The sequence below is a fragment of the Podarcis vaucheri genome, assembly GCF_965113315.1.
Source record: "Podarcis vaucheri genome assembly, chromosome: 6".
NCBI classification, from domain to species: Eukaryota; Metazoa; Chordata; class Lepidosauria; order Squamata; family Lacertidae; genus Podarcis; species Podarcis vaucheri.
Genome location: NC_138764.1, coordinates 73145681 through 73169120, shown reverse-complemented (window position 1 = coordinate 73169120; position 23440 = coordinate 73145681). Strand labels below are relative to the sequence as shown.

Sequence of the window (23440 nt, the reverse complement as noted above, 5' to 3'; positions counted from 1 at the left end):
ATGCAAGAGTTTGTGGCTCCTATGAATTTATTAAAATGTGGAGCAAAGCTATATTCCATGTACTTTTAAAATCGTATCAAACTCAAGCTGAATTACTAAATGTGCATCAATATGACTGGAAGGAGGATTTTACATCACTTTTTAAGTTGAATTATATATGTCTAGAATTGGATGGAACCTTGTAACCCACTTCCTGCTGCAGGAATTGCAGACCTAGAACATTCTCAATAGATGGCTGTCCCTACCAACCCTCTACCTAATTATTTCCATTTGTAACTGCTCTCACCTTCAATACATTTTTCCTAATATTCTCCTAAAGTCAACCAATGTGGTGTTGTGGTTGTAGTGTTGTATTAGGGCCTAGGAGGTCCAGCTCCAAGGGCCTTCTGGTGGTTCCCTCCCTGCGAGATGCAAGGTTACAGGGAATCAGGCAGAGGGCCTTCTCAGTAGTGGTGCCCGCCCTGTGGAACGCCCTTCCAGCAGATGTGAAGGAAATAAACAGCTATCTGACTTTTAAAAGACATCTGAAGGCAGCCCTGTTTTTAATGTTTGATGTTTTATCATGTTTTTAATATTCTGTTGGAAGCCACCCAGAGTGGCTGGGGAAACCCAGCCAGGCAGGCAGAGTATAAATAATAAATAATAATAATTGTTATTATATTATAGGAGACTGGGGTTCAAATCCACAGAAACAGAAATGAATGTTCTGATGGTTCCTAAGCTGTCCCAGGGAAAGAGTGGGGCAAATCAGAGGGTTTCTTTCTGTTACCAGAGCACCAACTACTTCTTCAGCACCATTGCTGTTGCCTATTTTACCAGTCATAAATGAATGAGAGCAAAAGAATGAGAGTTTGGCTGGGTAGGTGGGATTTTCTTCTGCATTGAAGCCCTGGGCGTTTCATCTCTGTCCTGCCCAGCAGCACAATAGTAATATACCATAATAGCCCTTTTTGAGATGGATCTGTAAAGAGCAATCTTCCTTCCATCATAGCATTGGGCTTGGTGGAAAGGTTTCTGTCTGCCCTGCAGTGCCCAACCCAGCACCATGATGGCGAGAAAATTCCCTCCACACATCAGCAAAGGAATGGGGATGGTATTGTGTATACAGTGGTACCTCTGGTTACGTACTTAATTAGTTCCAGAGGTCCATTCTTAACCTGAAACTGTTCTTAACCTGAAGCACCACTTTAGCTAATGGGGCCTCCTGCTGCTGCCGTGCCGCTGCTGCGTGATTTCTGTTCTCATCCTGAAGCAAAGTTCTTAACCCAGGGTACTATTTCTGGGTTAGTAACCTGAAGCGTATGTAACCTGAAACATGTGTAACCCGAAGTACCACCCAAGGTAGCTCTTCCTTTGTGTGTCTTTGTTCCTTGGGCTGAAAAGGGTGAGCCAGCCCTATTTTAATCACTCCACTTTTGTTTATTATGAGAAAAAGCATTTCATTATTAAGACTTCATGCATTTCTCTGCAGAGATCCATAACTGAGATGATTATGACTGCCTAGAACCTCCATAACTAAGGAAGATGAAATACATCTGTTGCTCTAATGCGGTGATCTAAGGGCTTGTGCTTGGGATTCAATTTGTAATTCTAGTTCTGATCTAGTAATAATGTTGTTTTAGAAGAGAACCCTTTATGTTTGTAACCCTTCCCACAGATCTGGGTTGGCTTGATCATGTTATATGAGACTTACAGTAGATTAGGTAATGAAGTGCAGAATCAGTTCCTATACCCTTTTCAGGCAGGTATTTCTACCTGTTAGGTAAAGAATTATGCTGGCTCCCAGGAATTTTAAACATTTAAACTGTCCTGCATAGCATATCTAAATATTTGAAACTGAATACTATTGATTTTATAATTTGTTATTTATATCAAATTATTGGAAAACAGTTTAAGCACATAAAAAACCAGCAGAACAAAAATGGAAGTACAATAGGTTATTTTACTCTTTAAATTAATCTGACATATGCGAATTCTTGGATCCTAGTAATTGCAATTCATTCTGGGGCAGGGGAGCCTCATGGTCAAATGTAGCAAGCCAATGGAACACTTAATTTTTTTCCTTGTAAATCTTCCAGTAGGTCCAGCCAGAAAGGCTCTTAAAAACTATGTGCAAAACTGTCCCCTTTTTACTCCTTCTTGTGCCTTTGACAACAGGTTGACATGCAGATATCAAAGAGGAGAGAAAAAGCTTTAGCAGTTCAACTACTGCTTCTGCATTTGCTGTTAAGGACACAGGAGCAGGTTAAAAGTCAGGTACCCCTAACTTTATGGAGCATTTGATCTAAAACTTCCAAAGGGAAAATAACCTGTGTTTCCTCTCATCTTGTGTGTTAAATGGTGAGCCTACCTAACAAACAAAACCTACTAGATCAAGTCAGCTCCAGTGTGACATGCAGAATACTGTGGGTGGCATTTTGATAAATGGAGAGAAGTCTTAGTAGCAGGGTTTCTAAAATTCAGGCAGAATCTGTGTTCGAACTGACCTTTTTTCAGCATTGCTTATCAGCTTGTGTGTCAGTGTTCACTCTAAGGAACACTTTGGAATCTTGAAGAGGAGAGAAATATTTGCTTCCCAGGAAACATCTTTTTCTTCTCTTTCCAAGGGTTCTGGGTTTATGGTATTACAGGCTTTAAAGAAAAGAAGGTCTATTGGCAAGTAGCCATATCAAAATCCAATTTTCCATTACTGGGAACAGTAACAACATATGATTATACTTTCCAAGTTCCTCTGATGAATCTACCTTGAGCAGTGGTAAGGAAGATGAGAGGGATTGGGTTAAATGGGTGCAGAGGGAAGAATGTATTCTAGCTAATGACAGGCAGAATCATGGGCAATCATAAACCACTTTCTGTAGCACTAAATGATAACAGTCATTTTGTGTAGCAAACCTACGTTGGTCCCAAACTTGAAGCCCAAGTAATTTGCAATAAAGCTTTAGACAAGTTTCTACTGCTGGAAACTCTTGAGCATGAACCTTCAAAAGCATCCTGATGGGCTCTTTAAAAAGATATATAATGAAGATCCAAAATAGCTCTCCTTTTACATGTCGTGCTTTCATTAACAATGCCCTATTGAAAGATCACTTAATTTAATAAGTGGGAATTTAAAGCAAATCTATGAGCATAAACCTGCTTATAAAAAATGCTCAGATTCACAGGAATTTGCTTGAAGTACCAATTGGATAATGTGTTGGAAGCCAAATTATCACACTGCGGCCACTGTAGCAAATTATTGGCCAAGTCTATTCAAGTTATACTCAGAAGAAGGGAATGGGGTAAAAGAGAGGATGTTCCTCCTGTTTCAACACCTATTGTTTTTCTTTTTAAAAAAACATTGCAGATGTAAATCAGACCAAAGCATTGCATGTATGGTGGTATGTTTTAACACACATGCCACTGTTTGCATTGTAAGGGCACTTTTACTACTATGAGGAAATGTGAGAGATTCCTGTTATAATTGCTTCTCAGCATGGAAAACAGTGTTGTTATTATGTTAATGAAGCAACAGACACCCAACAGAAACTACTGTTGGGGTCTTTATTACCCCAGTGTTCAGCTATACAGCTTTGCTACCCCTACAATTGTAGAATTGTATCTGAAAACCTAACATGCTTGGTATGTGTGTTTGCTTGGTATGTATGATGCATGCTTGTTTAGTACCAGAAGGGGGCAGAGAAGAGAGATGTGCTCAGGAAACCCAGATTAACCACATACATGTAATTTAATCTGAAATGTATGTGTACAGTTACTTTAAATTATCCATTTTGCCTCCCAATTTTTCCCCCACTGAATTTAGTTATTTTTGGCTTAAGACCCTTAGGCCTGACTCATGGGTAGTAAATATGAAAGAGACCTAAACACACTGGCTTGACAGACAAGGCAGCACATTATTGGGGTGTGAGGCGTAGGTATCCATACCAGCTTGGTTTACTAGATGCTACTTCAGATGTAGTGCCTGTTGCTTTAACAGATCCATTCTCCTACTTCCTTTCATTTTCCTCCACAACTATAGCAGGCTGTACTGTAGCTGTGGTTCACCACTGATGGAGAAGAAGACAAGCCCTGCTGCTATGGAGCTCTAAAAGCAAGCAACAAGTTGGTTGGAGTCAGGGCAGAGCTAGGAAGCCCACAATGGGATGCCTGGATTTCTCATATGGGTGCCAAAAGTTGGATCTCGGGTGTTTGTTGTTTTTTTAGTTTTCTTAATTGGTTTAGGCCACTTAAAATGTGGGGTTGCCAAATCCAGACCTTTTTTCCAATGAGCTCATGGTGGTGTACAAGGTTCTCCCCCTCTTCCAGGTGCCAGTCCAACTGTCACACCACACTGTTTCTCAGACTTCCTGGGGGTTTGTCCTACAGCTTCAGTGTAGTTATACACAGAGAATTTATTCAACTGGTCTGCAATCTCTTTATACTTATTTAGCACATCTTTAGTTCACTTGTCATCTGACTTCCTCCCAGCTGGATTTTCTACTTCTGGGGAACTTAAAGATATATTTTTTAAAAATCCTTGTTCTTAATTTTCTTAGTGACAAGAGCCTCAAATTCTCCCATCTTCATCCACTTCTTTTTTGTGTTTGTGTGTGCACACGTGCCTGTTTGTGTATCTTTTTGTTCTGATTTGTATAAGAGACCCCCATTTTCTGAAGGAACCCTTCTTGCTTGTATATAATATAAATATGCCTAGATTGTGTCAGAAGTAGGAGCTTGTGGATGTATATCACATTGAAACCAGTAGTATTAAGCTATCAGCAAATTCTCCTCTGCTATATTGTTTTGTTGAAAGATGCATATTTAAGCAGCAGAGACTGCACTGATTTTCAGCTGAGCAGGTTCAGGCATAGTTACAGGAATTCACCCAATAGCAGGTATGGTGATTTATTTGGCTGTGCTTTGGGGGATTTTCCTCTGTCTTGGTTAAATGTGACAACTGTTGTCAAAAATATAATCACAGGTCTTGCCTCTAACACTGAGCTGCAATAAACATGACTGTAAAATTTTTAGCCTGGCAGTGGGTCATTTATTTTATTTTTGAATAGCTATGCAAGTTCCAGTTTCAAAGCTGCTATGCTTAAGGCTTATTTAGCTCCTCTGTGGGGTGGTGACTGTTTGGGAAACTAATAAAAGATTAGGCTCCATTTGACAGCTTTGAACCACACAGAGGAAATTAGTGGAATTCGTATTCCAACGAGAGATGGATTATTGCTATGCCAGTTTCATGTTACGTGAAATGTACCTCTGCTTTTCTTGCCACCTAAGACTTTTTTTTGTATTCTAAACAGTATTAAGGCTTGGAGTTTTGTTTTTATGGCTCTCATTAATTTAACAGTTTTTCTAAAGACTGTGAAATCATGGGTCTCAAGGGGCATTTTTAAAATAGATATCAGCCCCACTCATTTTTATAGTGTGGCTTGTTTCCTATACAGCACAGTCCTGCTTCTCTTCTCTTCTCTCCTGCACCCAAGAGTGTGTGCAGATGAATGTGGCATTGGAAGAAAGTTGCATGCTTCAAAGCATGAAAATGGACTCACAATGGCAGTATGCTTGTATAATGGCACTCAACAGACATTCAAGAGAATTCCATTTAGATTTAGGCATCAAATTAGGGGCATCTGTCATCATCCCCTACCCCCCCCCCCCAATACTGTAGGCTCTGTCAGTCATATAATCACTCAGGTGATCAGAGACAGATAATGATAGAATTGTAGAGTTGGAAGGGACCCCAAGGGTCATTTAGTCCAACCCCCTGCAATGGAGGAATCTCAGCTGAAGCATACATGACAGATGGCCAGCCAACCACTGCTTAAAAACCTCCAATGAAGGAGATGTAGAAATAAAAGTCAAATATTTTCAAAATTCCAGGTACATGTGGTACCTCGGGTTAAGTACTTAATTTGTTCCGGAGGTCCGTTCTTAACCTGAAACTGTTCTTAACCTGAAGCACTACTTTATCTAATGGGGCCTCCTGCTGCCGCCGCACCGGCAGAAGACGATTTCTGTTCTCATCCTGAAGCAAAGTTCTTAACCCGAGGTAATATTTCTGGGTAGGCGGAGGCTGTAACCTGAAGCATATGTAACCTGAAGTGTATGTAACCCGAGGTACCACTGTACTGCAGTTAATATAAAGTTCTGAAAATTTGCAATTATGTTCCCTGTGAGACGTATGGATAAATTCCACACACCCCCAATGATGAAGGCATTCTCAATTATCTACTGTTATGGAATAAGCTATAACATGTGTACTACTGTACTGTAACTTAAGTACTTGAAGCTTCCCTCTTAACCCTGCTTTTTTAAGGGGGTGAGGGATATGTCACATGTTGTTGGGACTTTCTTTCCCATCAACTCCAGCCACCTTGGGCAATAGTCATGGATGATAGGAGTTGAAGTCCAGCAACATTTAGGGCCCCAGATTCCCAACCCCTGCTTTATGACAAAGGTTTTGTAAACCCATGCCTCCACCATCCTAGGAATGACACTGACAACTCTGAATGTCATGGAAGGCTCTCCTTTTCCACAGTCCTCTCCATTCTGCCTCACTCTCTAAAAGCCACTTTTATTGCATATTTAATGGGGCTTTGCATGAGTGCTTTGGGTAGCTGTATCTACACTGGGTCTCAGATTGTTCTCCTGCATCAACACTGGGTCCCCTGTGCTGGTTTATGTGCACCATTACTTCAGAGCAGGATGGCATACTTAGACTGTAAAGTACGGTTACCATTTGTCATTGAAGGATATGCATTTGAGGACTTTAAAGCGGATGGAGTCCCATTCCAGTTCCTTTCCAGCGGAAGCATATTTTCATACAAAGGCTAATGTTGCTTGCTTTGACCTTATTCGTTTTCTGCTTGGGTCCAGAAGTGCCAAACTCAGTTTCTGTTATTTTACTTTCAAAAAACCTCAGACCAAATCCAAATAAATATAAAGTAAAACTAAAAAAACATTTACAGTGGTACCTCAGGTTACGAACATAATTCTTTCTAGAGGTCCATTCTTAACCCGAAACCGTTCTTAACCTGAGGCATGCTTTTGCTAATGGGACTTCCCACTGCCGCTACACCACCGCCATTCAATTTCCATTCTCATCCTGGGGCAAAGTTCTCAACCCGAGGTACTACTTTCTGGGTTAGCGGAGTTTGTAACCCGAAGCATTTGTAACCCAAGGTACCACTGTACTGGTAGTTTTCAAGGAGTCAAATGCTGAGAAAAGCAGAAGAAAGCAGAACATGAAAACTGGTCCTTTCCCATTATTACCTGATGCAGAAAACAAACAAAACAAAGACAACAAACACATAGTATTCAACCATGGAAGAAAAAATAGAACATAGACTGTAATCCTGTGCACATTAGGCTGCTTAGATTCCATTGATGTAGGCAAGATGTAAACTAGGGGTCAGCAAACTTTTTCAGCAGGGGGCCGGTCCACTGTCCCTCAGACCTTATGGGGGCCAGACTATATTTTGAAGAGAAAAAATGAACAAATTCCTGTGCCCCACAAATAACCCAGAGATGCATTTTAAATAAAAGCACACATTCTACTCATGTAAAAACACACTGATTCCCGGACTGTCCGTGGGTCGGATTTAGAAGGCGATTGGGCCAGCCCTGGCCCCTGGGCCTTAGTTTGCCTACCCATGATGTAAACATTCCCACTGTGCATGAATGCAGTCATAGAAAGTTTTTTTAAAAAACATTCACATTCAATTTGCACTGTAGGTTCCCCAATCCTACTCAATATCACTGTATTTCCGGTTGAACCTACTTGTAATAGGGTTTTCATATCAATAGACAGTTAACTTATTAAAAGCTATTGTAATCCCAGTTGCAAAGTCTTGAGCTTTGCAATGCCATGTACAAGATTTCAAGATTGGACATAGTGATAAAAAGGTGTAGCTTTAGAGGAGGAAGGCTGGCCAGCATGTGTGGAACAATATCTTCTAGGAGTCAGAGGCTCCTACTTCAAAACAAGAGATAATGCAGCACATATTTGGGAACTAAAGTTACAACTTGTCAGAAACAATTTTAAAAAGTTTCACATATGAGTACAGGACAGAAAATATTTTTCAGTTACTTGGGAAACTTCTCCTTCAGCTAGATTTGGTAAATATCAGACAAGCAAAATCCGTGCCGAGAAATTTCAAGTTACATGTCTTATAGATTATAGACTTTAAGCAAATTATAAAAGTGTAAATTAGGTCATGGTTGGCTCAGACAGTTTATTTTAGTACACTAGTCCATAGTAATTGAATCCATTTAAAATAAATCTGCCTTGAAATATGATCCTGTGAATGACAAAGCCATTTTAATAAATATAAAAAGTCAGGATCACTCTCTATTCAGGTCAGTGGGGCAGAATGCCTTGCATCAGGACTGCCTGTGAACCAGAGGGTTTGGTAACTACTAGCCAAATTATTTCCATATGTGTGGTCTCAGTACCGTAAGGCAAAAATGTGACTTTAGACAATTAAAATGTTAAGTAACATGTATAACTGTTTGGCAGCATTGCCAAAGTATATCGCTAGTTGAATCTCTAATTGTTCACATTTAGGCAGAATATACATTACACCAGTAAAATGTTTTAGCAAGGAGACAAATCAAGATAATGCTATCTATTTGAGAGGAACCCCACTGTCTGTTCCATCTGGAAAGCTTATCTCCCCTTTGATTTTTGTTCTACTTGTATATATTGCCTCCCATATTCATCCCTGTCATTCTTGCAGTCCTAATTTAACATTTGGGAATTCGTGGTATACCAAAGTCCTAACCCAAGCAAATCTTCTAACTTTCAGTATCTTTCCTATAATGTACCTCTTGCCTTGACACTCTTTCAGCGATGCAATTAAGTAACTTTTGTGCAGAGAAAGTCATGCAGCATGATCTTCTTACAGTGATATAAATTACAGAGATGGTGATTCTCAGCCCCTCTTTATGCTGTTGCAGTCCCATTGAATTAATGGCATTCTATCAATGCACGTTATCTTAGGGCAAAACTAGACATAGTAATGCAGTTTGGTTGTGCACAGCTGTTTTTTCTTCAACTAGTAGCCAGCACAGTGGGACTGCGAAATAGCATGGTGCACTTTGGTTCTCTGCCCTTGTTGTAGTTCTGATTGGAATTGGCTGCTTTACCTCCTATTTGCAATGGAAGAAAAATTCCAACTGATGCCCATTGTGAGTAGCAAGCATGGGATGGGGGTTGCAGGGGGACTGTGGTGAAGGCAAAGGGTTAAAGCCTTCACACACACACACACACACACACACACACACCAATCTTGATCTGTCTTGAGGGTCCCATGTAGCATCTACTAGTTAAAGGGGGGGGGGAAACAGCTGCACAGAACTAAAGTATATTACAAACTTCACATCAGTTTGGCTTGTTTATCCCATTTTAGCAATAAGGTTATTCTTCCATTGATGGGAAGGCAGGAAATAGTGTCATAATATTATGTTGCTCCAATCATCCTGTTTGCCTCATATCATTGCTGTTTAATTTATGAGCTATTGCTCCGACAAGTTAGAAGTTAACATGTCAGGAAATGCACAGCCCTGAAAATTTATTGTGCTCCAACCAGACAAAAGCCACTTTCCAAAGCAAACTGGATTAAGACTCAGTGGCTCATTTATAACATTTTTGGGCGCTGTTCTCTTCCGTTGTGGGGTCGGGGGGGGTGGAGTATGTTTGTATTGGATTTTCAACAAATGCAAAATTATTGCCCAGCAGGGAGAAGCTAGTTGAAAAATACAAACAACTCAGAAGAAAGAGGTTCTTCAGGGTTAATAAAGAAGCCGGTGCACTAAAACACATTCAAAGAAGGAACTGGCTTCCTGTAAACTCCAGGAGTGTGCCACAGTGGATAAAAATATTGTTTGGATAGGACTGGATAGATTGCTCGTGTTTCTCCTGAAGTGTCTGTGACACGTAAGGCTGGCACTTAAAGCCACAGTTGTAGTTGTTATTTTTGTTTTAGCAGCCACATGATACCAGAAATGTACCTGGTGAAGTTTTTGCTGGCATGGAGTTAAGAGGCAGGAGAAGCATCGTTTAGTAAATTAAAGACATTGACATGGGGCCAGGGGAAAAAAAATGATGGCAGCTCTAATAAAAAGAAATAATGCAGTCCCTACTGACATCATGTCTAATTTACAACATTTGATAGCAGGATGTAGAGATGATGTGTGCTAAAGTTATGTGAGTAGTATTGCGTGTAAGCCAGTATAGTGCCAAAAGAGCCAAATTCGCAAATAGACCATGACCAGTCATATTCCCATGATGGCTATTATAAAGCTGATTTTATAATATTTACATACATTCTTCATTCCTAAATACTTGGCTTCTTGCAGCTGGGACACTGCTTCCTTCGATCATACTGTAGGTGTAGACATCTTGTACTATTACTGCATCTCACTTAACGTTGGTAGAAACACAATTGCTTTTACTAGCTCCACCTGAAACAGTAAGGAATTGGGACTTTCAGGCCCTAATCTCAACTGCAGTGCTATTGATAACTGTGTAACAGCACTTCTCATCAGATGCTATAAGCCAGGGCTGGGAAACCTTTCAGCCTGCAGAAGTTGTTGGACTTCAATTCTTACCAGCTCTAGTCAGCATAGTCAGGGATGATGGGAGTTATATTGCTGCAGTATCGGTGGAGGGTGGACAGAGGTTCCCCAGCTCTGCTCTCAACTTTTGCCACCATTCCCACTCGTTGGATTGCATTTTACTGGGGGCTGCTATTAATAATATGTCTGGTGATGCTTGTTTTCTTGTCGTATTTGCCATGCTTTGATTAGCAATCCAAAGAAATGAAACATTACCCAAAGAGACACACCTCTTCTAATCAAGCGGTCTGCTCTTCTGGCCAACAGAGAGGCAACTTATGTGATTCCAAGCCTCTTCTCCTATGTTATTTCATTTTATTTATTTCTCTGAATATTTACACCCTGCCTTTTTTCTCAGATGGGCCCCTAAGGCAATTTGTAATCCATTAAAAGCAAACAATAAAATGCAAAAGTACAATAACTAATAAAAAGTAGTAACTTCTAAAATTGGAACCAATGAAACACATCCTTGCAGGGGAACAGAAACTCAGCCCAGACTAAAGGTCTGGCAAAACAGAAGAATGATTTTGCAGCTTGCAAGGTACAGTCATTAAATAATGGACCAATCTGGCCTCCTGGAGAGGGAGTTCCATTAACAGGGCAATTCAGCTGAGAATGTTGTGTATTGTACTGTGTACTGTGGATTAGCTTAAATACAGTGGGCCACAGGACAAGGCCTCTGGTGAAATATACAGTTTGTGAGCATGTTAATGTGGAAGAAGACAGTCCATCAAAAAATCTGCCCCCAAATGGTTTAAAGACTTTGTATGTAATAATCAGCACTTTAAACTGGAGTCTGGAAATGACTTGGCGACAGATTGAACAATGTTGCAGCCTTTAGTATTTTACTCTGGGATAAAGAATGACATTTATTGACGTGAATGTTCAGGAGAATACTTTTAGCTAATATAAAGAACTGTTGACATGTTTCCCTTGAAGAATAAGAAGTAATTACTCTTGAATGAGCTGAGTGATAAATTGCAGTTACCTTTCACACAGGTATGTGCCATGCTAAAGGCACAGAAGTGTGCCTGTTTTTAAAAAGTTGGCAACTGGTGGTGTGAACTGTATTCCATAACAATATCACACCTAATTTACAACAGTTAATATAGCTTGGGGCTGAGATAAAGTGTGCTAATGCTGTATTTCTGACAACAATGCAAAGCTGCATAGGCAAATCCACAAATATCTCACAGCTAGCATGTAGACAAGATTATGATAGTAGACTTCAATGAATAGCAGTAGGGGATTTAAACAAAAAAACCACACCCCACCCTTACCCATCCAAAGCACATGTGTTGGGGGTGCACAGGCTTGCCCCATTCCCCTTCCATTGAAGCATCCTGTGTATACATTATCTGAGTGGCATGGAACTGCATGGAAGTAGCTCGCTTGCATAAGTGTGCATCAGTTCATGGTCCCCTCCCAAGAAGTGGTACAACCCAAAGGCACAATCACCTGGGAGGATTGCACAATAAAGTTCTCCTGTGGAAGACCTAGTACGTAAGCAGAAGACCTACCCTAGGTTGGGCTGTGAGGTGCATTTATTGTGTTGCTTCCATTCCTGTACTTCATTGCAAAATTAACCTGTTAGCCGTACATTGTTGATCAATCAGTTAAGGATGGCATGCCATGCAGAGAGTGCATGAATGTGATTTTGCTTTAGGGGAAGTGCTTCTCAGATCTCCTCTTCCAATTTTCCTCCATGAAACAGCAGCCCAGACATGTAGTCATTTTCCTGAGGCCTGATCCAAAAGCCATCAAAATTAAGATTTCCCCTCTGTGTATTGTTTGAAGTTACTGGCTTAGGAAGGGGGTGGGCCTGTGTGCTGTTACCAAGATGAAACAGTAAAATTTTCCAGTAGTGTATGTCTAACAAGTTTGTATCGCTAAGCTAGTCCAAAACAGAGATACTCCCTTCCCATGTTGCTTTTCCTTTCTCCATTAGCTGCTTCCTTCCAGTTTTCCATTCCATTCTATGGCAATCTTCTTCTTGACCTATGCCATACACCCTTGTTTCTCTTACTGTTTTCTCATTCCAGAAATCCATTGAGAATAAATCATGAGTCACAAGAGAGAAAAGTTCTCTTTCAGTAGTCTTTGTGGCAAGCAAGTGTGAGGCTTAAGGTTATTTTACTTGCTTTTTTGTTGCTATGTTACTCCTAAAGTATTTTAACTTTTTCCACTCAATACTGCAGAGATGTATAACTCTGCAGAGGACAATGAAAGCTGCTACGTTTTGCACTGGTTTCAGTGCTGGACTATTATTATTATTATTATTAATATTATTATTAATTTATATCCACCCATTGCTGGGTTTCCCCAGCCACTCTGGGCAGCTCCTAACCAAATATTAAAAACACAATACAGCATTAAATATTAAAAATTTCCCTAAACAAGGATGGTTTCAGATGTCTTTTAAAAGTAAGATAGTTGCTTATTTCCTTGACATCTGATGGGAGGGTGTTCTGCAGTGCAGGTGCCACTACCGAGAAGGCCCTCTGCCTGGTTCCCTGTAACCTCATTTATTGCAGTGAGGGAAGTGCCAGAAGGCCCTCGGCAGAGGACCTCAGTGTCCAGGCTGAACAATGGGGGTGGAGACGCTCCTTCAGGTATACAGGACCGAGGCCGTTTAGGGCTTTAAAGGTCAACACCAACACTTTGAATTGTGCTCGGAAATGTATAAGATGTCCATGTATATTGCATTAGTTACTGGACAAATACATATTGGGACTAGCTCTTCCCAAGCTGTTGCTGAGTTGTTCTGCCTACCTGTGATCCTAAACATACTCCTTAGCACTTTGACTTCCAATACAAATACTTCTTTCCATGCATGACTGTGCCAGTCAAGAGGTTGAAACTCCCTCCTTAGCAATGCTTAACCTGGTATTAAGCAGGATATCTTTCAGGCAGGCAGCAAATATAATCTTGCTCACCTTTGTACCTGTATATTGGAACCCAAACAGAAAAAGGTTTAGGAAGGTATGACCCAAAGAGAATAGCCCAAAGTATTACAAGAATAAACATTGTAGTTCTTGGTATACATGATAAAAGAATGGACAGATATCATTGGTTTATGAAGGTGGTTTTCACAGCAATATTTAAAGGCCACTGATGGATAGATCTAGGATTTACTGCACAGTCCTATGTATATCTAGGGGTGGGGGAGAAATTCAGTTTGCTAAGAATTTTAATGGAAAATTAACCTAATTTGCAGTTTCAGAAACAAAATGCCAACTGAAACATAACTATGCTTTGAAAGTTACACTTCTCCAAATTTTGCAGTGCAGTCAGTTTGTGGGAGGGTTATACACTCATAACTGTGTTAGGATATTTCCGACCCACCTTAAAAGGGAGCAGGATGTTCGTGTCACAGCCTGCGTATTTCCTGTTCACAGGATGTTTATGTTGCTATTGCTTTCGTTTCTCTCTCTGTCCGAGACACTGACGCAGAACAGTCATGTTTTTTTTTGTTCTGATCAACGCTGAATAAAAGTCATGTAAATATGCTCTCCTGCGTGCGACTTTTGGCTGTGCATTATCTGCTGATAGAGCGTGCATGAGCTCTAGAAGAAACTCATGTCACTAATTGCTGAATCTTCGTGACTACGGGAGATCGATGGACTTGGGGCCATGATGGACTTTATCTCCCTGGCAGTATCCCAACAAACTGTTTTGTTGCAATAAGAGTGATGTGCAGTGCAATCCTATACATTGTGACTCAGGAGCCCCATTGAGTTCAGTGGGACTTACCTTCAGTATTTTACCGTATTTTTCTCTGTATAAGTCGCCCCCATGTATAAGACGATCCCTATTTATTTTAACCCAAAATTAAGAAATTAAGTTGTTTAGCTTTTTTTTGGGGGGGGAGGTCACTTCCTCCAATCGCTCACCTGCCTGCCCGCCACTGCCGATCACTTGCCACAGCCACTGCCAATTGCACACCTTGCAGTGGCCACCAATTGTCTGCTTGCTCACCCCCACCAACAGCCCACCCACTTGCTGCAGCCGCCAGTCATCTACCCACCTCACCACAGCCGCCAATCGCCTACCCAATTGCCACAGGCACAGCCAATCTTCAACAGGCCTTACTGCAGCCACCAATCACCCACCGATCGCTGCTGCCAATCTCCTGCTTGCTGCTGCCATTAATTGCACATCCGCCCTCTGTATTCACTATCCGTGTGTAAGACGACACCCAATTTTTTAAAGCAAAAAGCATTGTCTTATACACGGAAAAATACAGTATAATCTATAAATACTCAACAAAAGTATCTTATTGCTTCCCAAATCCAACTCCCTCCAACTTTGGCTGCTCTTGACAATGCTTTCCTTCTTTTTCATCTCAGGCATTAGTATTAGTATTTTGAGTCCTGTAAAATATAGGCAGGTTTTACTAAAACATATGAAAATTTAAGCCACAAAAGTATGTAAGGAAAGAGTATTCCATTTATAAGCTGCTGGTCTAGCCTGTATTATCAGAGCTGTATCTCAGTAGGACCTTAGTTTCTTCCAAAAATAGAAGTCAGCTTGTGATAGGAGTTAAGTGATGCCATTGTGCTCCTTCCTTTAAGGCTGTCAAAATTATTTCAAGCTGGTTATAATGTCTGTGTGTTTATAATCTCCAGCCCCCTCCATATCAACTGCTTCCTAATTTCTCACTGGTTTACAAAAATGGCAAAATACATGTAATGGCCAAGCTTTTCTGTTATAAACAAGGCAATCTGGAAAATTTTAATTTAAAAAATAAAGTAAAAATCAGTTGTCAGTCTTCAGGTATCATCAACTTGTCCTTTACCCTTCAGCAGTGAATGTCTAATCACTCTCTCTAGGACACTGATAATAGTGTGAGCAGGATTTCTTCCCTGCTTCAGTTGGAACGTGCATCTTATCTTGTGCTATCGCAAGTCTTGTGTCAATAATACATATTTTGTTTTTCCTGAACTAATTACAGGAACTGAGGAGTCTAAAAAAGAAACAATTTTCACTCTCCCACCCCACCCAAGACATGTCATAATTGGAATGGAAATTGCCCTCCCCAGTGTAACTAAGGACCTTAGAAAAAAGTTCCCATTGGTGCCAATGGGACTTGTCCCCATCAAAGCTCCCAGTCACATAGGGGTGTGTTCGGGGCAGAGGGCAACACCGTTCTGGTAGCTGTTAGAAAGCGAAGTGCTGACATCAGGCAGATAAGACCTGGAATCAAGTCCCTGATCAACCCTTAAACTGACCACATGGCATTGAATATGGCATATTATCTGTCTATCTCATCCCAGAAGTCTTAACAAGAGGGAATCAAAGTGCCGTTTTGTACCCGTGTTGACTTACTCTCTTTGCATTCTCCCTCACACACCCTTCAGCCTAATTTACCACATGAAGTCTTTGAGGGGGGAAATGGAATACATGCTGCCCTGAGCTCCTTAAAGGTGCCCTACATACAGTACAAATAATGTGTAATCTGAAACCTTTAAATGCTAATATTGTGCTTTTGCAGAATTAATTTGGGGATCGTGTGTGTGCCTGTGTGTGTATTCACACAGCATGAACCACTTTTAGTGTTTTTTTGAATTCTGACAAGTCCATATATAATGGAGGAATTGGCATAAGATCATGACTGTTCAGTTATATATCTTGAACCAATTATTCCAGATTAGTGAGGGAGGTTTGTTTTAATGCCTTATTAAATATTCCTTAAAGTGCATATAAAATGACCAGACAAGAGGAAAAATGTTTATGAAGCTTTTGCAGTGAATAGCCATGGCAATATAATGATACCAGACTGTAACCATGACCATCTGTTTTGCTGTCTAATTAATACTGACTTGCAGTAGATTGGAATATGGATTTTCCATCAGTCTTTGCCTAATTGCTGCTCTGCAGCTACATCACTGCGCATTGTGCTGACATTCTATGTTTGTGCACATCCTCACTGTAAACATGGCCTGCAGGTTCTGAGTCCTGATATTTCCCCTACACATTCACCTATATTTAGTGGAAGGTATAACAGTGCACCCATGGGATGCGGGTGGCGCTGTGTTCTAAACCACTGAGCCTCTTGGGCTTGCCAATCAGAAGGTCGGCGGTTCAAATCCCCGCGACGGGGTGAGCTCCTGTTGCTCGGTCCCAACTCCTGCCAACCTAGCAGTTAGAAAGAACACCAAAAGTGCAAGTAGATAAATAGGTACCGCTCCGGCAGGAAGGTAAACGGCATTTCCGTGCACTGCTCTGGTTGCACCAGAAGCAGCTTAAGTCATGCTGGCCACAGGACCCGGAAAAACTCTGTGGACAAATGCCAGCTCCCTCAGCCTGTAAAGCGAGATGAACGCTGCAACCCCAGAGTCATTTGCGACTGGACTTAACTGTCAGGGGTCCTTTACCTTTTCCTTTTTATAACAGTGCAAGGATTACATGTAGTGCTGGCCCAAGACATTTTGCTGCCTGAAGTGAAGCAAAAATATCCTTAATCCTACTAGGGCCAAACACTTTAGTATCACAGCAGGGCAGGGCAGGCAGGACCAGTGCTGGCTTTTGTTTGTTTCAGAATTTATCAGAATTCAGAAAATATCTGAATATAAAACATAGATAATAAAATAGTATTAAAACACATAAATCAACAAGAATTAAAAACTATCTAATTTGAGAAGGCTCCTGAGAAAAGAAAAGTTTTCAATGGATATTGAAAACACTAACAAATATTGGGGTTGCTTCACTTTTGAAGAAAGGGAATTACAGAGAGCAGGTGCCACAGTGCTAAGGTCACATCATGCCTTACTGCAAAGGTGTATGTCACCATCAACAGATGCTCCTCCACAAATGTAAATGACTGGGGCAGTTTCTCAGATTCTGTTGTTCAGAATTGCATTGGGCTTTATGCACCGGTAGTATAACCTTGAACCTAGCTTAGTAGCAGATTGGCAGCCAGTGCATCACTATCAACAGAAGTGTCACATGTTCCTGATAAGATGCCCCAGAGAGCGACCATGCAGCAGTATTTTGTCCTATCTGCAGCTTCCCAATCAAATGCAAGTGCAGACAAAAGATGGTATTTCTTCACACAGTGTATTGTTAAACTGTGGAGTTTGCTCCCACAGGAGACAGTGAGAGCCACCAACTTGGATGACTTTAACAGAAGATTAGACAATTTCACGGAGGATCAGGCTATCAGTGCTTTCTAGCCATGATAGCTATGCTGCCTTCACAGTCATAGGTAGTGTGCTTCTGAATGCCACTGGCTGGAGACCGCAGGAGGGGAACATGCTATTGTCCTCTAGTCCTGCTTGCAGGCTTCCCATTGGCCACTGTGAGAAGAAGATACTGGACTACATGGGCCATTGGCCTGACCCAAGAAGCTCTTATTTTCTCAAGGGCAGCCTCATGTAAAGTGCATTAAAGTAATCCAGTCTAGAGGTTACCACTACATGGATCACTGTTGCCTAGCTAGCCCTGTCCAGGAACAGTTGTAGCTAGCATACCAGCTAGAGTCCTAGTGACTAAAGACACTTGAGCCTTCAGTGACAATGCTGGATCTAGGAGTCCCCCCCAAGTTACACACCTATTCTTTCAGGGGGGAGTGCAATCCCATTCAGAGCAAGCAACTGACCAATTTCCCAGACCTGGAGACTACTTGCCCACGTGGCCTCTTGTCTTTCTTGGATTTAATTTCAGTTTATTGGCTCTCATCCAGACAATTATTATTGAGACCAGGGATTAGTTTGTGACTTGCACGGCACCTCCTGATTCAGATGCTACAGACACAGATCTATGTGTCATCCTTGTACTAATGAAACTGTGCTCCTCATGACCAACCCCAGTGGCCTCTTATAGATGTAGCATAGGGGACAAAATAGTGCCCTGTGGCACCCTGCAAAACAACTCCCAGCAGGCCAAAGGGCAATTGCCCATGCCCTGGAATCAGTCCTGTAGGTAGGAGCAACAGAGCCAGTGTAACACAGTATTCTGCACTCCCATCTCACAGAGCCAATCCAGTAGAATACTGTGGTCAATGGTATCAAAGGTCACTGAGAGATCAACAGGGTCACACACCCCATCTCTCTCCCTGTATATATGTACAGGCCTGAATTCAGATTGAAATGGATCTAGAAAATCCGTCTCATCCATGAGTGCCTGCAGCTATGCCCTGACCACCCTCTATGATACCTTTCCCCAGAAAAGGTGTATCAGCAACAGGGTGGCAATTGTGAAGAACCCCAAAAGGGCATTTCACCATAGATATTATGAATGGTTAAAAAGGAAAACCACTCAAAGAGGAATGAAATTAATGCTGTATTTATGTTTGGCAATAAAATGTTTGAAATCTGGCCCATACTTCTAGAAAAGGTAGATTTTCACTTGCTGTGCAGGCGAATACCTGTAGATGCTTTGTTTTCGTTATCAAATCTACTCAAATATCTCTTGCATCAAATTTCTAGTTATTCCCATCCTCCCCCACAATTTACCCCAGGACAATAAGATTATCATCATAATTAAATATTTGCATATTACTATTTGTCTGGCTCAGGAAGCAGGATCGCTTTCCAGCTCATGCTCTTAGTCAGAAAATAAGCAACTTAATTTGTTTTGTTTTACCATCACAGCTCTTTTAATAAGAAAAATACCACCATGGTTCCCTCCACAACCCCTTTGAGGTTCTGATCCAACTAAAATGAGTCACTTCTAAAATCCAATGAAAACATTTAAACTAAGTTTTTCCCCCAACTAAATTTTCCCATTGTTTCGAATGGGACATGCAGCACAGTCCTGCACATGTTTACTCAGAAGTAAGTTCCATTGTGTTTAGTGGGCCTTACTCCTAGGTAAGTATGTATAGGATTGCAGTATTAGTCACTTGCAGACTTACTCAGAAGCCCCACGGTGCTCAGTTTCATCAAATATGAGTTAATCGTAAACTCATATTTGTATAGAACTTTCAAGTGCAACCCAAAATGGTACATACCCTCTGCCTGCCTGTCCTTTGTTCTCTGCCATGTTGGCTATTTATATTTAGCTGCTGATCCTGTATGAAACTCAGCACCTCTCAGGAATGGCAAGAACTTGCTGAATTCCTCCATCACCAATCTCTGATGATAGATTTGGGTTTTCTTTACAATATAAGATACTTCAGCTCATACAGAGTAAGAACAGAAGAGCCCTCCTGGATCATTGTGAATAGAAAAGTTTTTGCTGTGCCCAGTTAATTGATGAATCAGCAGGTATATTGCCATCCATCTGTCTGCAGACTGCCAGCAAGTGATCTACAAACAGTTTGTTGAGTTGTGAAACACATTTGTTCATCACAAGCATTGGCAGACAAGCTTGACATCACTGATTATCAGAATGACACTTAAATGCTTTTTTTAAAAAAAAATACTATAGAAGCATGAGTACTACAACACACTATGTTTTAGCTGCCTTTGAAAAGTGATTGAAAACTGCAACTGTCCTAGAATGTGGCCGCCAAGTTAATAAATGAACCTGGCCACTTACCAGCAATACTAGCTGAAGGTTAGTTTCTAGTAGGAGTGTGCATCAGACCCAGACAAGCCCTGAATCCCAAATTGAAGTGGGACATTTTAGACAGATTTGAGGCTTGGCCAAAGCAGGGTCTCTCTGAAGTGCCCCAACTGAAGCAGAGCTCTACAAAGTAGTTCGGCACCATTTGACTTTAGGGACCTTTAAAAAACTGTGAAGATAGGCTTAACTTTTTGCAGACACACTTTCATCCTGTGAAAGTAGGGGTGACTCTTATGCCAGGCTGGAGGGACGGGAGTTGGATAACTCTTTTGTGATTACAGGTAGGTAGCCGTGTTGGTCTGCCATAGTCAAAATAAAAAAATTCCTTCCTGTAGCACCTTAAAGACCAACTAAGTTAGTTCTTGGTATAAGCTTTCGTGTGCATGCACGAAGAAGAAGTGTGCATGCACACGAAAGCTTATACCAAGAACTAACTTAGTTGGTCTTTAAGGTGCTACAGGAAGGAATTTTTTTCTTTTGTGATTGACAGCTTCTAATCAGAGGGAATGGTTGTACCAAGTCTCTTCCACCAGTATTTTGGCACAGTAATATATCGCCATGTTCTTTTTCCCAGGCTGATGAGGAACCATTAATGAGTACTTTTTGGGTTTGGTCAGTCAACCAGCTACAAAGCCACCTAAGAGTTACCTTGTTCAACCCACATTTTACTAACTTCCTCACAATAATATGCTGGGGGACATTGTCAAGAGGCTTACTGAAATCCACAGCATTTCCATGATCCACCAAGTTTGTAATTCCATCAGAATATAACTCAGAGTGGACTGACCTTGAACAGTAGCCACAGAATGTTGACTATCAGTTGGGAAACAGAAGTGGAGGACAGGGATAGGAGTATCCCATATGTAAGTGTGTGACTGACTAGAATCCTGAAAAGGAGTTCTCAGTACTGCATTGATTTGTTACAGGGTTCTATTTGTGTAGTTGTGATACTCTTTCTTGCATTACATATGGCATCATATCAGCATGTGAGGTATTTCCTACATGTTTAATTGTGGTCTGTCTAGATAAACTGCATACTTTACATCAAAGCACGAAACCATGTAAAAGTAAAGCTGTTACTATACAGAGGGAAGCAAAAAAAAAGAAAAAAAGATTATTTAATTATGCATCAGCTTCCTTCAGCCTAAATGCCTGGAGCAAAGTAAGTGAATCATACATATCACTTTTGCTCTGCTGGCAGCACATTTGATGTGATATCTTAGAGTCACTTTGCATTGAGCAAAAGTGGGAGTTCCCTCTGCTCAGCAGAAAGTGTTAGCTATAAAATTTTGGAGTAATATAATTTGGAGTCTATTGCTTTTATTTATTTCATTCCTGGTTACGCCAGATAGCAACTTGTCCTTGCTATGATATTATTGATAGGAATGGGAGCATGTATCTGCCTTAAAATAGAGTAAGTAAATTGTGTAATATGTAAACCTGACTACCATGATCAAAGACAACAAGGGATAGTACACAACTGTATCCACAAATAAAGTGGACTTTTATTTATGCATCTCCCAGATATTTGCCAGAAAGTTGGCGGACCCTCTGGAGTAGATTGGAGGGCACGAGGATTCCATGGAGGAATCATGTCTGCTCACATGACATTGGATATCACCTATGGGTTTCCAAGAAGCATACCAGCATGTTTTGAGAAATCAGAAAGCAGAGCTATATCATATTGTTTCTACCTGTGGTCATAGGCTTGTCACAGTAACCCTAAGTGGTCTCTTGACATAGAACTGAAAACCTTTCCTTAGCTTATTTCAATTTCAGTCTGTGACTTTTGTAGTTATTTATGTTCTCAGGGACATAAGATGGACACAGGAAATGATGGACAGATACGGATTGGAGATATAGTTATTCTTGATTCTCTGGAATATGTGGGTGGCTTTTGTTACCATTCACCATGGCATCCTTCTGAGCTATCTTGTCTGCATTGGACTGTGACGTCCTGTGTTTCAGTGGCTCTGGTCCTTTTTGTCTGGTTGGTCTCAGAAAGGGATGCTGTTTCCCATAAACATTGGCATGTGGACCCCCACAGTGATCCATCTTCTCCCCTGTGCTATTCAATATGTACATGAAATTGCTGCATGAATTTAGAGCTTTGGGAGGTTGATGATACATGTCTCTATCTCTCTTCTCCATTTGATCAGAGGGAGTGGGCAGGTTAGGTCCTAAAGCAGAGCTGGAACACAGTGATGGGCTAGCTGAATCTGAATCCAGAGAAGATGGAAGAACTGTTGCTTAGAGTTTCTGTTGATCCAGGGATAATTGCACAGACGGTGGCTATGTACACACAACATTTTATTCCAGAACTGATGGAGACTGAATACTTTTTTTTCCTTTGTAGTCCACAAATAATCTAGATCTATTGCATATGTTTCCATTGAAATGTGCTTATTGAGAAACTGGTTTCATTTAGAAAATAAAAGCTCATTGCAGATTCATTCCGTATTACCCTACAGTGTGCCCATTTGAAAACAGATAGAGATACTCATGTCTAATGATGTTGTGGGTGGCCTTTTACCAGGATCACGATCACCACTTCCTACTTCATTCACTTGGGGCATATGCAGGGAGGAAAAGATGTGGATAACCTAATCAAAGAGACGGTTTTCAAACACATCTCAAATAACCATTCCCATCCTTATAGATGGTAGGGTCTAGAATCAGTATAGATTGAAAGCAGTATTTTGAGAACAAACCATAGTCTGTCAAGTTTTGATTTGCCTTGATTGCATTTGAAAAAGCTAATATTTTTCTGATTTGGAGAGTATATCATAACAAAAGTTGTTGAATTTTTAAAACATTGCATTTTGTTACTTAGAAATTTCCACTATTCATAGGAGTTCTTTTTTATGCTAGCTGGATATTAGGACTATTGCCATTGACAACACTGTTGTTTCAGTATAAGTAAATAGGTAGTTTTCCCCAGAGTTAATGATATCACATTGAGGGATATGATATCATTAACTCTGGGCACACAATGAATTACAAGTAGTACTCTGTAATATTAAAGCTCTGCATTTGAGCAATGCTATTAATGATGTCAAATCCTGCAGTATTTCCTGCCCATCATGTGGACCTTAACCCTCAGTAGGAAGAGTTCCGGGCTTCCCTGTAGATTAGTATGAGCATATCTCAGGCTCTGATTTCTGGCCAGAGCCTAGTTCAGTTTGGAAGTATACAAGTCCTTCTTTCCAAACAAAGTAAATGGTAACATCAGCTACTATCTGGCTAGCCTGCGCTCTGAATTCAAAGAAGAGTGTGTTCTATGAGGTGGACCTTGGTTGTGTTCAGATCCTCTTGTTGCAGTGCAGCT

The 23440-nt window shown here is 40.9% G+C and overlaps 1 protein-coding gene across 3 annotated transcripts in view; it reads left to right on the top strand.

The window, feature by feature from the left end:
• Positions 1-23440, top strand: part of NGF (nerve growth factor) — a 52401-nt gene that overhangs the window by 5178 nt on the left and 23783 nt on the right. The gene's annotated exons all lie outside the window — the stretch shown is intronic.